The sequence below is a fragment of the Struthio camelus genome, chromosome 2 (assembly GCF_040807025.1).
Source record: "Struthio camelus isolate bStrCam1 chromosome 2, bStrCam1.hap1, whole genome shotgun sequence".
NCBI lineage: Eukaryota > Metazoa > Chordata > Aves > Struthioniformes > Struthionidae > Struthio > Struthio camelus.
In genome coordinates, this window is record NC_090943.1 from 98,183,212 (window position 1) to 98,196,873 (window position 13,662).

Consider the following 13,662-nt stretch of genomic DNA (forward strand, 5'->3'; position numbering starts at 1 on the left):
GGCATCATGCATGAAAGAAAGGCTGGAAGAAGGGACGCAAACAGGTAAGGGGGGTGAACAATGCAGCAGCAAGGCCAGAAGAGATAAAAACTGGTGACAAAAATGGGAGATGGGAAACATAGAGCAGAAGAGAGAAGAACAGAAGCGTGCCACTCAGGAGGAATTAGAAGCTAATTACCTGCTCGTGAATTCATAGCAATATAAAATACCAATATTTCAGTCAAAAAGAATGTTCCTAATGTTTTCCGAAGCAGCAGCCTTCAAAGATAAGAGAGAAGAAAGAACAGGGGAGAGCAGACAATAAGACTGTGTGTTTTGAGTTGGTTTCTTATATTTCAGACAGTTTATTTATGTATCTAGCTTTAAATATAAAAACATAGAAGAGCACCTTTTGATTTTTGCTGTGAGGTAGACTTGCCACTGATTAAAGAATTGACTTTCTATCTCTGTACAGATAGAAAATAGCTGATTTAGATTCCTTACATTTCACTATTTATCCATCTCTGTTTAAGAAAACAAATGCACACATCCGCTGGAATTTTTTGACCATATATCAGCATTTCTCCCTATGATGTGGGTCTAAATACTTCATTTTTTCCTATATTTTCTGTATTTACGCTCCAACTGGGAAATGACCAAGAGCATAAGCATTATCAAGAAATGCTGCAATGTGCAAGTTATTTGTGCCAGCACAGTTGTTTTTCTTCTTTTTTTTTAAACTCGTTCTCTGAATAACTTGTTGTTTTTTAATAGAAACAGCTAATCTCAGTTAAGTTGGCCATTATGAAGGATTAGCATGAAATTGCATGACAACCATGCACAGTGGAACTGCAAATATCAAGGGAAGTTTCTGTTTATCCAGTAAGCTAGTTTACCAGTCTGCCTGCAACCAGTGGTATTTAGTAGAGCAGACTGGCCAGTGTTACCAGCCCCGTAGCATCTATGCACTGCAGATTGGTTGCAAAAGCAGAAAGGTTGCAAAACCTTTGCAAGGACTCTGGATGTCTCTTAGGAAGCAAGAGTGCCTCCTCAGCAGGATGCAGCGTGCACCAGTTTGAAAGACAAAGGTGGGGAAATGATAAGTGTCAACACCCAAAGCTGAAGCCCAAGGATCTTTGGTGAGTTCATTCCCAGCTATGTGTTTGGCCCTGAACATAACCCAGAAAACTGCCTGTCTGCATAGATGATGTTAGCCTTTCTTTTATGAAAACAGTTAAGTAGGGCAGACATACCAGGCAAAAAAGGCTGTTCCCTCATTCTCCTCTTCATCCTCCCAGATTTGGGAATCTCTGAACCTCAGGACAGTTGTAAGACAGTCCAAAAGATTTTTGGGAGGAGGTGAATGTGAGATATTTAAGGTAGAAAAGGAGCAGATCCAATACTGAGAAACCTTTTTTGGCCTTTGCTTACTGCCTTTTGTGGCTACCTTTGCCTAACATAAAAGAAGTCTAGTTTAGTATTACAACACAAGACAGTGATCATGAAGGCGCAGTGTAGGTAATGCTTACTGATGGTTTCTGACCAGCAGAGAAAAAGTTAATTACTCTGAGTGCAAAGGGAATTTTTTTAGTCTGTCTCTGCTGCTGAGGTATCCCATGTTTCTGCTGTGGCTCTTGGGACTATCCTACTCAGAAAATAGTGCTTCAAAGACACATAAGGACGCCAGAAACAATTGACTTCAGTAGCGGAGCGTGTAGACTCAAAGAATTTGTAAATACTACAGGGCAGTGGAAATGCAACTGCTTACTGTTGCTTGCAAATGCTAATAGAAAATTACTGACTGCAAATGGATCTTTAATTGTAGCCCACTCCTCTACAGCTAACATAGTGCCACCACAATCTTAACAAACCATTTCTACTTTTCCTTAGGGTACCTACTTCTTTTCTGGAAAAAGAAATCACAGTCACTTGGAATCTGAAACACAACAAAGTCATAGCAATAGAACAAATTTATCTAACTTAAAAAAATAGATTGGGCATTTTTTAAAGGTAAGAATCAGTTTACATTTCCATCTGTCACCGTGGAAGTCAAAATATGTTTTAACTTCCACATCTATGTCTAACAGTCATAATCCATAATACAAACTATCACTGAATTTCCTTGCCCCATGACAAAAGGGCACCCAGGAACATAAGCAGCTATTTATCAGTTCCCTCTCCCACCTCATAAAAAGTGGATGTTTCAAGTTGGATACTACTGCTCTAACCTGTGGGCCCATAAATGGGCTCTACAGCACATAAATGCATTTCTTCCTTGAAATATGATTTTAGGCTCCCGGTGACAGATTCTCAGATCTGAAAACTGGGAACACCTTACTGTCATAACTGAACACAGGTGGTCCTTCTTCTCCAAAGGTCTGCTTTCAGTCTTGATGCAGGCTGTGCAGAAAGCAAGGCGGCGAGCAGCTTCACACCTGCTCCTGGCAGCTATTTAATGGCCTCACGAAACTGCTACTTGTTTTAAAGTGACTGGAAGTCTTCACTCAAAAGAGACCTACAGCCATTCCCAGGGAACGGTGAGTCAAAAGAGAGCTGCTCTGCAGGAAAAACAGGTCCAGAGCCTTATCACAGAGAGTATGAATGATACCTGGCTTCCATCAGCATTTAGGTTTGCATAAAAATAACTAGACCAAGTGGCTAGCTGAAAGGCGCAGCTCAGGCGTATCCCACTGACCTCCAGCGTAAAAGGTGCCACCAAAAAGATCATGAAATTTCTAAGATGAATTATTCTTCTCAATGTAAGACTATTTTATTTTGATATTGATTGTATCTTGCATCCTGAAGTCCTTGAATGAAGGGCATTTTGAAAATGTAAATTTGATGGATGGACTGATACATTTATATTCATGAGAACTTAGCTGGAGCTAAGCAGGTTAGCGTTAGTTTACACTCCAATTTTGTCAATAATAATCAGGAAAAGGAGGGATTAATGGCTCACCCTTATAATCTAATCATATCAATGCTATCCACTTACCTGGACAACACAGAAAACACATATGTTATGTCAGACTTGCATATGCAATGATTTTCCAAATCCACAGTTAACATTTAGAAGTTGCTGCCTAGGTACTGGCACTCGTGTTTCATCTGCTATTTGCTGCAGGAACATTTTTATGTACAGCAACACGCAAACAATTCAGGGTTAATGTCATGGACAATAATATGGGGACAAACCAGGAACATGAACAAAAGAAGAATAGGTGGATTTTCATGCCACAGGCAATTACAAAATTAGAGAAGAAACTGTAATGCAGCTGGGTTCCCCTTGCTTGTCTAGATAAGGCTCACGAAGATAGGACTCTTGTTCTACCTGCTAACCTCTATGGTAAGCATGGTAACACCTCGCAGCAGCAAAATACGTGTTAGGGAACTTTCACTTTGCACAACTACTCTGGCGGTCCGCTGAAAACATGGTGACGTACACCACACATTGATACTTTTATCACTCAGGCTGTTTAACTTCCTTGGCTTCCACCGCTTGCACGGTGGCCCTGTCTCTAATAGCCCCAGTGTTGCTGCCACTGGCAGTAGCACAGCTGCAAGAAGTTTCTCAAGCAATATTATACCACCACTCAACCTCCAGCCTGTCCGTTTTCCTCAGTGCAACTGTTTATAAATTTTTTAATTTTTTTTTCATTAAATTAGGGTCTAATCCAACTCTCCCCGAAATTGTTGGGTAGAAGGTGGTCTTTTGACTCTTGCTTGAGATAATGCTTTGACCACTGTGGAGAGGAAGTGTGCATCAAGCCTGACAACTGTCAGATCCCGTAGCCCTTTGCTTGTCTTAGCCAGGAAACACAGTCCAATTTCTACGCTCCTGTGGTCTAACTGACAAGCTGATTTCTCAAGCCCCTTTGTAAGTCTTGTTTCTAACATGCCTCTTTCTCAGGGAAGTTTCTTCTGCTTACAAATAAAGATGATATTGCAATTCTGAGGCTGGTGTTGTAAAGATCATAGTGGTTCTTTTTCTGATGCTTTTTGTCCCAGTTTCTGCAATGACAGCAGCAGCGAGGATGTGGGCCACAGCACACGTTGCTGCTGCTACTCCTTTTAGCAGCATACCAACCAGAAATCGGCTGGAGTCAGATATCTGACTCGGCTGGAGTTAGATATCTGACACCCTAGTAAAAATGTGACTGCCCTGATTACTTTAGGCTTCCCAGAACCACTAGCAACCACACAGCTAGATACAAATTTATGAAATAGCGGAGAGTGAATAAATGTATGTCCATGTGCATATTGTATTGTGTTATGTTATATTATATTGCTGAATGACCTCACTGAGCACTTGTGTAATGAGAACACCCTTGTGAAGTTACAGCTGTTTTGAACTATTAAGCGTTCATAAGCCAGACATGATTTTCCTGCAATGCTTCTGCTAAATGAGTGGCTACATATTGCATTAGCATTCCCAGATGCCCTCCCTTAGCTCAGGAAGCCTGGGGGTAAAAAGACAGGAAGGCTCTGGGATGCACTTCTGCGTCTGAGAGCTACAGCGCAAATCACCCTAATTGTTTGTTAGATGAACAATGATCACTAATTAACATTGTTAAAATGTCATCAATGATCACTAATTAACATTGTTAAAATTTGTTAACAAAGGAAATTTAACAATATCTTAATTAGGAAGGATTTCTAATTTGTGATATAGAGCATGTTAGACAAACAAGGCACAACTCTCCCTTTGTTTTCCAGCTCTGCAGCAGGAGAGATTACATGATATGACACAACACGCTCTCTGCATTTGCCGTTTATCATTCTACATCCTCTACACACTTGTGCTGTGTAATTACAGCTGGGGCTAATTTTACCTGTGTTATTGTTTGCCCTGTAATTTAGAGAGAATAGGCCATGTTGATGCTACATGATTTAGTCTGGGGCAAGCACCTGGCTTTTTGCCACAGGACTACTGCTCACATGTTACTGCAATGAAGTACATGCACTGCGAAATAAAAGAAACCTTTCAGTGTTTTAATTTACTTAATGATATGGTGTAAGGGTAGCAGCTTTCTTCAGGTTTTCTTTTTCTAAACGCAGTTTATCAGCCACTAGCCTTTCAGGGTTGTGTTCTACTTCAAAGCCACTGTACATTGTTGGAACAAGTCCCCTCCTATTATCTATTACTTAATTATTAAAAAGCATCTACTCTGTTTTCATAAATTATCTATGTATCAGGGATGTTGGCGTATGAGGAAGAAAGACACGCACACATAAATGCACGCAGGCTTGGGGAGATTGTGAAGTTAATTATTCCTGATGGAAAATTAATAACTAAAAGAAACTGAAGATATTTCAGATAGTCCTAGAGTCAGACATTAAAAATGTTTTGAGAACTTCTGCAGCAAAATATCTTTAGAAGTAGCACAGGCAAATTGGCACAGTTGCCTCTTTATGCTCTGCCTGGAAGAATACTCCAGTAATTGACATAGCTCTTGAAGGGAGCGTATTTATTGCATAAATAAATGCAATAAAGTGCATCTCTAATAGACTCCCTATTACTGGATCAGAGAGAACTTTATTTGCCTATTCGTTTTGGCCTAACTGATGCACAAATCCTGGTTATAATGAAATATGGCCTAACGGTTAAGGCTCCGCTTATTTTTATGTCCAGGAGTATAAAGACTGCCTGCTTCGGCGCAAACCTGTCAATCCGGACCAGACTCTAATTCCAAATGTTATGTGGAGATCATGTACTTGGGGTGATGAATCATCCTTCCTCTCCCCTGTTGGTGAGGTGCTCCTGCATGTTTTAATGCTCTACAATGCTCCTCCCAAGGCCTCAAAAAACCAGGATTCAGTTACATGGGAATCCTTGCAGGGGCTCATGGGCTGCACACCTTCCTCTCCTGTCTCCTTTGCCAGCCTGCTCAGCAGCTCTCCTTTCCCAAAGCAGCCCAGCAGGGGCGAGAGACATTGCTCCTCCCGGAAGCCACTTCCCACATCCAGGTTCCCTGGAAAGGCTGGCAGGAAACGCCCAATTCCTCCCAGGGACCCCCCAAAGTGAACCCCGGTGCTCCCTGAGGCTGGCTCACATGGCACAGGGTGACCCACTCACACCAGGGTTGGGCAGATGAAGGGAAAGCTCCCCCCAGCCCCTTGGCCAGCACGCCCAAGCATGGGGCAGCGAACTGTCAGGCACCAAATGGGACAACTCCTTACCCTTAAAATTAGCTTAGGGCCGGATGGTTAGGGCACCACAAAATGACACACTGTAGGTTCAAATGTCCCCAGAAAGCAAGGGAAGCCAAACTTAGACGTTCTCTTTTGCTTTTCTTACAAGCACCAAATGCTGCATCTTGGGCTTCACAGAAGGTTTTCTGTCCTGTGTTTCGTTTTCAGATTCTGGTTTAGCAAGAAAAAAAGATGAAAAGCTAAAATTCGGTTCACTGCTTTTTTCTTTTTTAATTCCCTGCTTGCTTGGGGAATAAAACCATCAAAAGTAATTAGTCTCAAGGTCTTTTCTTGTCTTCCTAAAGTGTTATTGGAAAAGCAATAACATTTGTTTTGTTAGGAATGACATTGTTTGGCTCCAGTTATGTAGAGACATATATATAGAGATATATATCTATATATATATATATAGAGAGAGAGATATATATAGAGACTTTGTTCCTTCTTTCCCGCTCTTTTTCTTTCTCAACACGTTATGTTAATGCAGTGCTGCATTCAAGCCATTCAGATATTTGCTCTCAGTTAAAAGATTTTATAAAAAAGATCCTATGCTTTTCTAGATCTTGGTAAAGGGGCAGCCTGCTGCATTTCTGCTGGAATTTTCATTTACTTGGACTTAGTTGACCGTAAGCACTGAAAACAGTATGTATTGGTGCCTTAACTTGGCCTCTAATAAAGGTCTTTTCCTTTTTGTTTTAGTAATATAATAGTAAACTCTGTTCTTGAATAAATCTGTTTGTCAGCTAATCCTTTTCTGCTTCAGATACTCCAATTATTTTTTAGATTCTTCCAACGATATTGTGAAATTTTAAGCTTGCTCTAACTGAAATGGTCCTTCACACAGAGGACCAAAGGTATACCTTTTTCATCCCTTTCTCCCCGTCAGGTTCACCGCCTCCTTCTGTGTAGCTCAGAACAGTCCACCTGGTTCCCAAAGCTCCCTTCTGACTCGCTGTATTTTGCTATGTGACCTCCCATTTACTTCTTCTGCCTCTGGGACCTGTCCTTTGTTGCGTTCTGCAGTTGAAGCTGTCGGCTCTGTGGCCATTCACGTGACAGAGATGTCCATTTTTCCAACTAGATGTGCAGCCTTTATTTAAATAGCCCCTAAGATACTCCTTTTTCTCACTACAGTTTTGGCATTTTTGACAAATGGTTGGTGCACAGGGTCTTAAGCTTTTAGGAGAAAGTCCTGCCTTACTCACTCTTGTCCTGTGTCATGGTCCAGTTTCACCAGTCTGTTCATACCTGTCCTCCTCTGGCTACAGATGACAAGGCCAGCAGGAAAAGCTGTTCTGAGAAAATAATCCCTCTCCTTTTTCTCACTACCTCTGCCTTGGGCTTGATGTAGGAATAGGGACATTTTAGGAAAAACTGAAGGAAAAAAATTATTAGATGAAATGTGTTATCTCAGTATAATCATCGAAAGGATATTTCGGTCTGAATATGGTCTGAATTAGACTTTTCCTGCTGCACTTTGAAATGCTTTTTCTAGAGTTAGCATGTCAATTTGAGTTACTTTATCTCAAAGCATCTTGTATTAAGTCATTCTAAGTCCTATATATTGCAGGTCAAATTTACTGCTGCCCTTAACATTGTGCTCCATTATCAACTATACACAAATACACACAGCGGTATCTATGAACGTCACGCTTATTTTCCTGAACTCTGTAGAAACGAGAAGGTTTTCAATAGCTGCATTATTAGCTTTCTGCAGTATAGCCTTGCTTTTTGTTTACAAATGAACCCTTTAATAGTTTCTACTTTCAAATTTTTACCTCCCCCTTTTTAGTGACCAGAAATACACCTAGAGTATATCAATGCACAAAACAGCAATCTCAGAAAATAGGTATTTTTGGTCTATTCAGAAGTAAAGAACTGATGTACTACGTACACATACCTAGCACTACTTTATACACCACAACTAGTTCTACATAATACAGTTCAGCTTCTCAAGGAAATGAATAAGAGTTTGTTTTTTTTTAATAAGCAACTAACTACTGAAGACTGTAGCTACTTCAGTTTTCTCCCTCCATTCCAAAACAGGGAAGGAGATAGGGAGAGGATAACAGATCCTTTTTCTCCCATATTATCGACATCTCCAGAAAGTTCAAATAATTATGGTTTGCCAGGAAGAAGTGGCTGAGAGCACTGGGTAAGGGTGGGTTGTGCTTACCAAGGTTGGGATCAGCCCACAGCAATCCCTTTCTGATGCTGACACACATGTTCTTAAGAGAATTCCGTAGTAGCAAAATCAGCATTTGCAAACTGTGGTTTCAACACAAAAAAAGGGGCATGTGTTCCAGCCCCCTTTACCAAAATCCCTATTGCCCCCATACCTACTTGTATGCATAAAGATACCTTTAAATAAATGATAGCATGTAGACAATAATTAGTTATAATATGATGATATTATATAAAAATAAACACAAGGTAGTAATAATGTACCTGAAAAAATGTAGTTGCATGGGCAAGTTGACAGATGGCAGTGATACCACTGACTCTAATAGAAGGTAGTAGAAGATGGCAATGAAGGATCATCCAGGTCATCATCAGGCACAGATGGTATAGGAACAGGGGAGGCAAAACAGATTCGAGTGTAACAGGTTGAATTCCACTTGAAACAGAAAAAGCAACACCAGAGGTCAATGAACTCTTAAAAAAAATCGCATGAGAATTAACGACTTTGCCTTTTTTGTTTGTAAATTTCTTGATGAACTACAACTGCCTTGGCAATCTTTCCTTTTATTTTCAAACTTCGGTCCATGTTCAGATCTATTTCCAATGCAAACTGAATTAACTACATGCCTTCCCTAACAATTGAGAAAGACTTTTAACTGTTAGCTCTCGTCACTCCACATTCTCATTGCTTTCTCTCCTCTTTCTCCTTTGGATCTTCTTCAACAGGTTCAACTTCCTGTAACTCATCATATGAGTCTGTAAGTTCCCAAATGTTTCTCTTCTGTTTCATCCAATCCGGCTTTTCATCCATGGCTTACTGTTTGAGCTACATTGTAATCTTTTTTCTCAGACCCTTTGGAGCTGTGAATGCACTTACTCCGCATTGCCTTCCAAACACCATTAATTGTCTTGCTCCTATCAAGTCCCACACAGCAAGAACGTTTTCCAAGACATGTCGGATGTTGAAACGCTTCCAAAACTCACTCAACCAATATTTGGCTGGCTTGTCCATCACTTCAAGTAATTGCATCAATGTTTGTTGTAAATAAAACATTCTAGAATTAGCAATTACTTCTTGGGCTAGTGGTTGCGTAACCAAGGTGGTGGTTGGTGGCAAAAACACAACTTGAATGTCGGAATGCAAATCACCTGGGCGAACTGGATGGTGAAGTACGTTATCAAGAATCTGCCAGGCTTTAAATGCCAGGTTATTCACATGACAATGCTCTTCAACTTCATGGCTAATGCACTTCACTAACCAGTCTTTTGTAATGCTGGAAATTACCCATGCCTTTTTATTTGAAAGCCAGAGAACATGTGATCTGTGCTGGTCACCCAGGTCTTCAATATTCTTGTTTTTTTGTGAATGATTGCCTGCAGCGTTACCCTGTGCTGTGTTTTGCTGCCTTGAAGCCTGAAGCTCGCTTCTGCTCAGAAAAGATAAAGGTTTCTAGTGGCACAGGTTTCCAAAAGAGTCTGCCTTCCTCCATATTGACTGTTGCCTTGTGTAGCGATTTTGTGTAAATTTTCAATGGTTTCTGGTCAAATAATACCAGAAAGTAGTGGGGCAGAGCTCTGAGTTTTGTCCTCCATCTGCACTGACAGCATTTTTTGGATCAATGGCTTCCTCATATGACCAGCTATCTTCATGGATAAATCACCTCTTTTGCATAGTTTTTTAATGAATCAGCGTTTTGGGGTATTGCTCTTATGCCAGATTCATCCACATTATACACACACCAAGAGCTGATGCAGATTCACTATTTACCGGTCTTCATCATGTGTCCATCTTGTCTCTAAGGACAGTAACTTTCATGGACATTTTATTGATATTTGCTTTTAGCGCTGAACCACCTTTTTGATGCCACTGGGCTGTTCTTAGGGATGTTGTAAGCTGAAAGATTGTAAAGTAAAGGAGTCTGGTGGACTACACAAATAAATATTTCGAGCATTGTGCATCCCTGCCAAATTCACATTTAACCCACAATCCCTCTTGCACTGTAGCTAACGTATGCGAACTTCAGTGCCGTTCTACTGGGATTCTTTGTAATTTCTACTTTTTTCATTGTTTGGATTCCCCCTTCCCAAATCACTCCTAAATCCTCCTTTGTGTTTGGGAATTTGGTGGCCGGGGGGAAAGGAGTCTAAAAAATAAATTGTGTAGGTGTGAAATCAGCAATGCAGGTTTTGTTTTGTTGGTTCGTTGGTTGGGTTTTTTTTGAGGGACTTCTGTAGGAGCTGCTCAGATGTGAGAGTGAGGTGCTCGGTTTGCTTAGGCCAGGCTGCTGCATACGCAGGTTAATTTAACAGACAACGAGCAAAGGGTGCAAGCGAGAGAGTTACTGCCTCGTTTTTCTGCTGGAAAAGCGCTGGTTGACCAAGCTGCATGGCTGCATTACCAGAAAGGTGCTGTGAGGTGATGGGAGCAGTGGGTGAAGGGGACAAGTGCAACAGGGCTTCGGCCTCCCTCCTCCTGCTGCCCCAGGCCCTGAATGTAGTATTTTGCTGTGGTATATTGCGAGACCCTGAGCTGAGGCCGGAGTACTTGTGAGTTATACGGCAGCATGTCTGTTCGACGGTGGGAACTGCCCAACCAGACATAGGTTACCCCACAGCCCAGCCTTTACTCTGGCACCACTAAAGGCCATGGTGGTGGATGTGGCATCTAGCACAGTTTGTATCGTGAACAGAAGAAAAAAAAATCCATAAAGAGAGTGTGAGTTAAAGGGAAGTAAAGACAGAGAGGCTAAAAGGAAGAAACGCTAGCTAAAATGAAGCCCAGACCTTCCTCTGACCTGCAGGCAACTGAAGAGAAAAGCAGCATGCTGGAGCTCACCCCTTGTCCCCTGCAAGGAGGGACGGCAGGCAGACGGGCTGCTGTGCCTGGGCGTGCTGACCTGGGAAATCAAAACTCAAATCATATCCCATCAAATCTTCTCCCAAAACAAAACAAGGAACAAACCTAATGGCAAGCCTGTGTGAAGGTCTCATTTTCTACGCTTAATTTAGATCCTTTTAAGTCGACTGAAGCTGATTTCTAAGTGAAAGATGGAAGTAAACCCTGGAAAACGACTGTTGCTGCTATTAAAAGAAAGAATATAAAAGAAATATTTAAATTCTGAGAAACCTTCCCAAACTCTTCCAAAATAATCATTTTCTGATGATGCAGCAACCTGTCCGTTGGGGACAATTTATAGGTGTTTCAGAAAAAAGCAACGTGGAAGCACAGAAGAAATATTACTTAGAAAAATAATAAATGTCTCCTGCATTTTACATGTTGAAAAGGTTTGACTGTAAATTCCATTTTTGACATTCATCCCAGAGCCACTTTAAAGGCAACCCACAGACTCAACAGGGAGACAGTAAACACTAAATCATAATTACCTCATAAAAGGGGAGACTGTTTCTCTGAATGCCTGAGATCTGGTTTTGTTTCACAAAAATATCATAAATCTGTTGTGTTCTACCCAGTTTTATTTTAGGCCAATTAGTGCTCATATTAAAAAGAAAAAGAAAGAAAAACAGAAACAACAGCTTCCAAACTTTGCTGTCATTGGTATAGATATGAAACACGGATTCTCTGGTCTCATTAAAGAGCTGTTCATTAGAGGACAGCATGTTCCACAAGAGCTGAGGTCTTACATTAACAGTGAACTATGGAAAATCTCTCCCATTTGGCAGCCCACATTAACATTTCTTCAGCAAAGGGATTTCTTTTTAATGTGATCTAGTGCTGTATGCGTTACTGTACAGAAAAAAATATTTTTCAACACAGTCTTGACTTGGTTTTAATATCCCACAGGGTGACATCTGACACTGTACTGAGAGAATAACACCTCTCTGGGTAATCTTTCCAACAGAGCCTGAAAATGAGCAGTCTGTGCCATTAATATGGCCAATGTAATTAGCAGAGCAGTATGACTGATCTTTTTTTTTTTTTAATCAACATTTCCTAAAGCTATTTCTCCAGCTGAAGTTACTGTAGCCCGTGGAGCCACGGAAAGCTAAACTTGAACATGCTCAAATAGGTTGCAGTTTTGAAGCTCAAGTAGAGAGCATCAATGATAATGTACCTGCTTGCCTTGGACATGATTTCTGAAAAAAGCTCATCATCCAGTTAGCAAGATATTTAAAGACATATTTCTAGGTGAAATTAGTCATTCCATAATTATTTTTCAAGGCAAAGGAGCCTTTGTATATATTAAAAAAAAACTAAAAGGAATTTAAGTTCTGGTTGTCAGCAGCAGCCAAAATTCTGGAGAAAAAATATCTATGTTTTGTTTTCAGATTTTTGGGGAATTTAGTTTCGACCAGTCTTGATACAATCATATGATTATCACATCTATATTCTGCCTATGTAGGAATGACCCTTTTCTTAGACATCCTCACTGATGAGTTCGCGTTCAGAGAGACCCATGGAACATGTATCACTTCACATTGCAAAAATAACCAGAGACTCCTTTCGGAAGGGCTGAGACCTGCCAGCCGGCATGTGGTCCTGCTGCATGGCAGGCAGGCAGCGTACCTCCTGGGAGGGGTTTGCCAAACGAAATGGCCAGCTTTAGCACACCAGCCTCAGAGGCACGCAAACACCCAGGACCCGGCTCGCACACGAGGAAGCAGGACGGAGGCAGACAGGGCAACACCTACCGTGTTTGCCTGGATGTAGCTGGCCTTCCACACAATTCCTTGGCAGGGCCATGCCGCGGAAGAGAGGAGGATGATGACAGCTGTCAGCACGGGAAGAGCTGGACGTGGTAGATGCCTGTTCTCACCTTCTGGGAGAAAAAAGAAATTGGCAGCAGCATGTCCTAGGATGTTAAAACCATATTGGTTCTCCGCTAGCATGTTAAAGGACCCTGTCCTGTAACAACACAATCCCATTTCCTTACAAGATACATACTCTGTGTGGGGTACGTCTCTCTTCAAAAATATCTGAGTCCCTGATGATTGCATTGACCTTCCTTTTGCAGTGTAGTCAGCTCAAAAGTGTTGTATCAGTACTTAGAAGTACGAAAGCACCATTTTCTTTATGAAACATAGCTAGTGAAAGATAATGAGCTCGCCTAAATGAATGCAAAATCCTCAGCTCAAAAGTAGGTTATTACAGCAATAGACACAGCTGTTAGGGAAAACCTGGTAAACAGCCAGTACAGTACTAATAATTACTGTCTCCTTCAGCTGAGAGAAGTGATTATAAATACAGTCAACATTGCAAATACATAAGGCAGACAGGCTAAAGGAGCAACGTCATTAGGATTGTACTGATCATTACGTCTTAGTACTGTTCTGCAGGAGTACTATTTCGAG

At 41.1% G+C, this 13,662-nt stretch overlaps 1 long non-coding RNA gene across 1 annotated transcript in view; it reads right to left on the reverse strand.

Annotated features, from left to right (window-relative positions):
* Positions 1–225: 225 nt before the first annotated feature.
* The window catches only part of LOC138065973 (uncharacterized), a 182,261-nt gene continuing 168,824 nt past the window's right edge, over positions 226–13,662 (reverse strand). The window contains exons 4-6 of the long non-coding RNA XR_011139051.1: positions 13,003–13,130; positions 8,620–8,788; positions 226–258 (exon numbers count right to left, since the gene is read on the reverse strand). This is a non-coding gene — a long non-coding RNA (uncharacterized lncRNA). The remainder of the gene's footprint in view (positions 259–8,619; positions 8,789–13,002; positions 13,131–13,662) is intronic.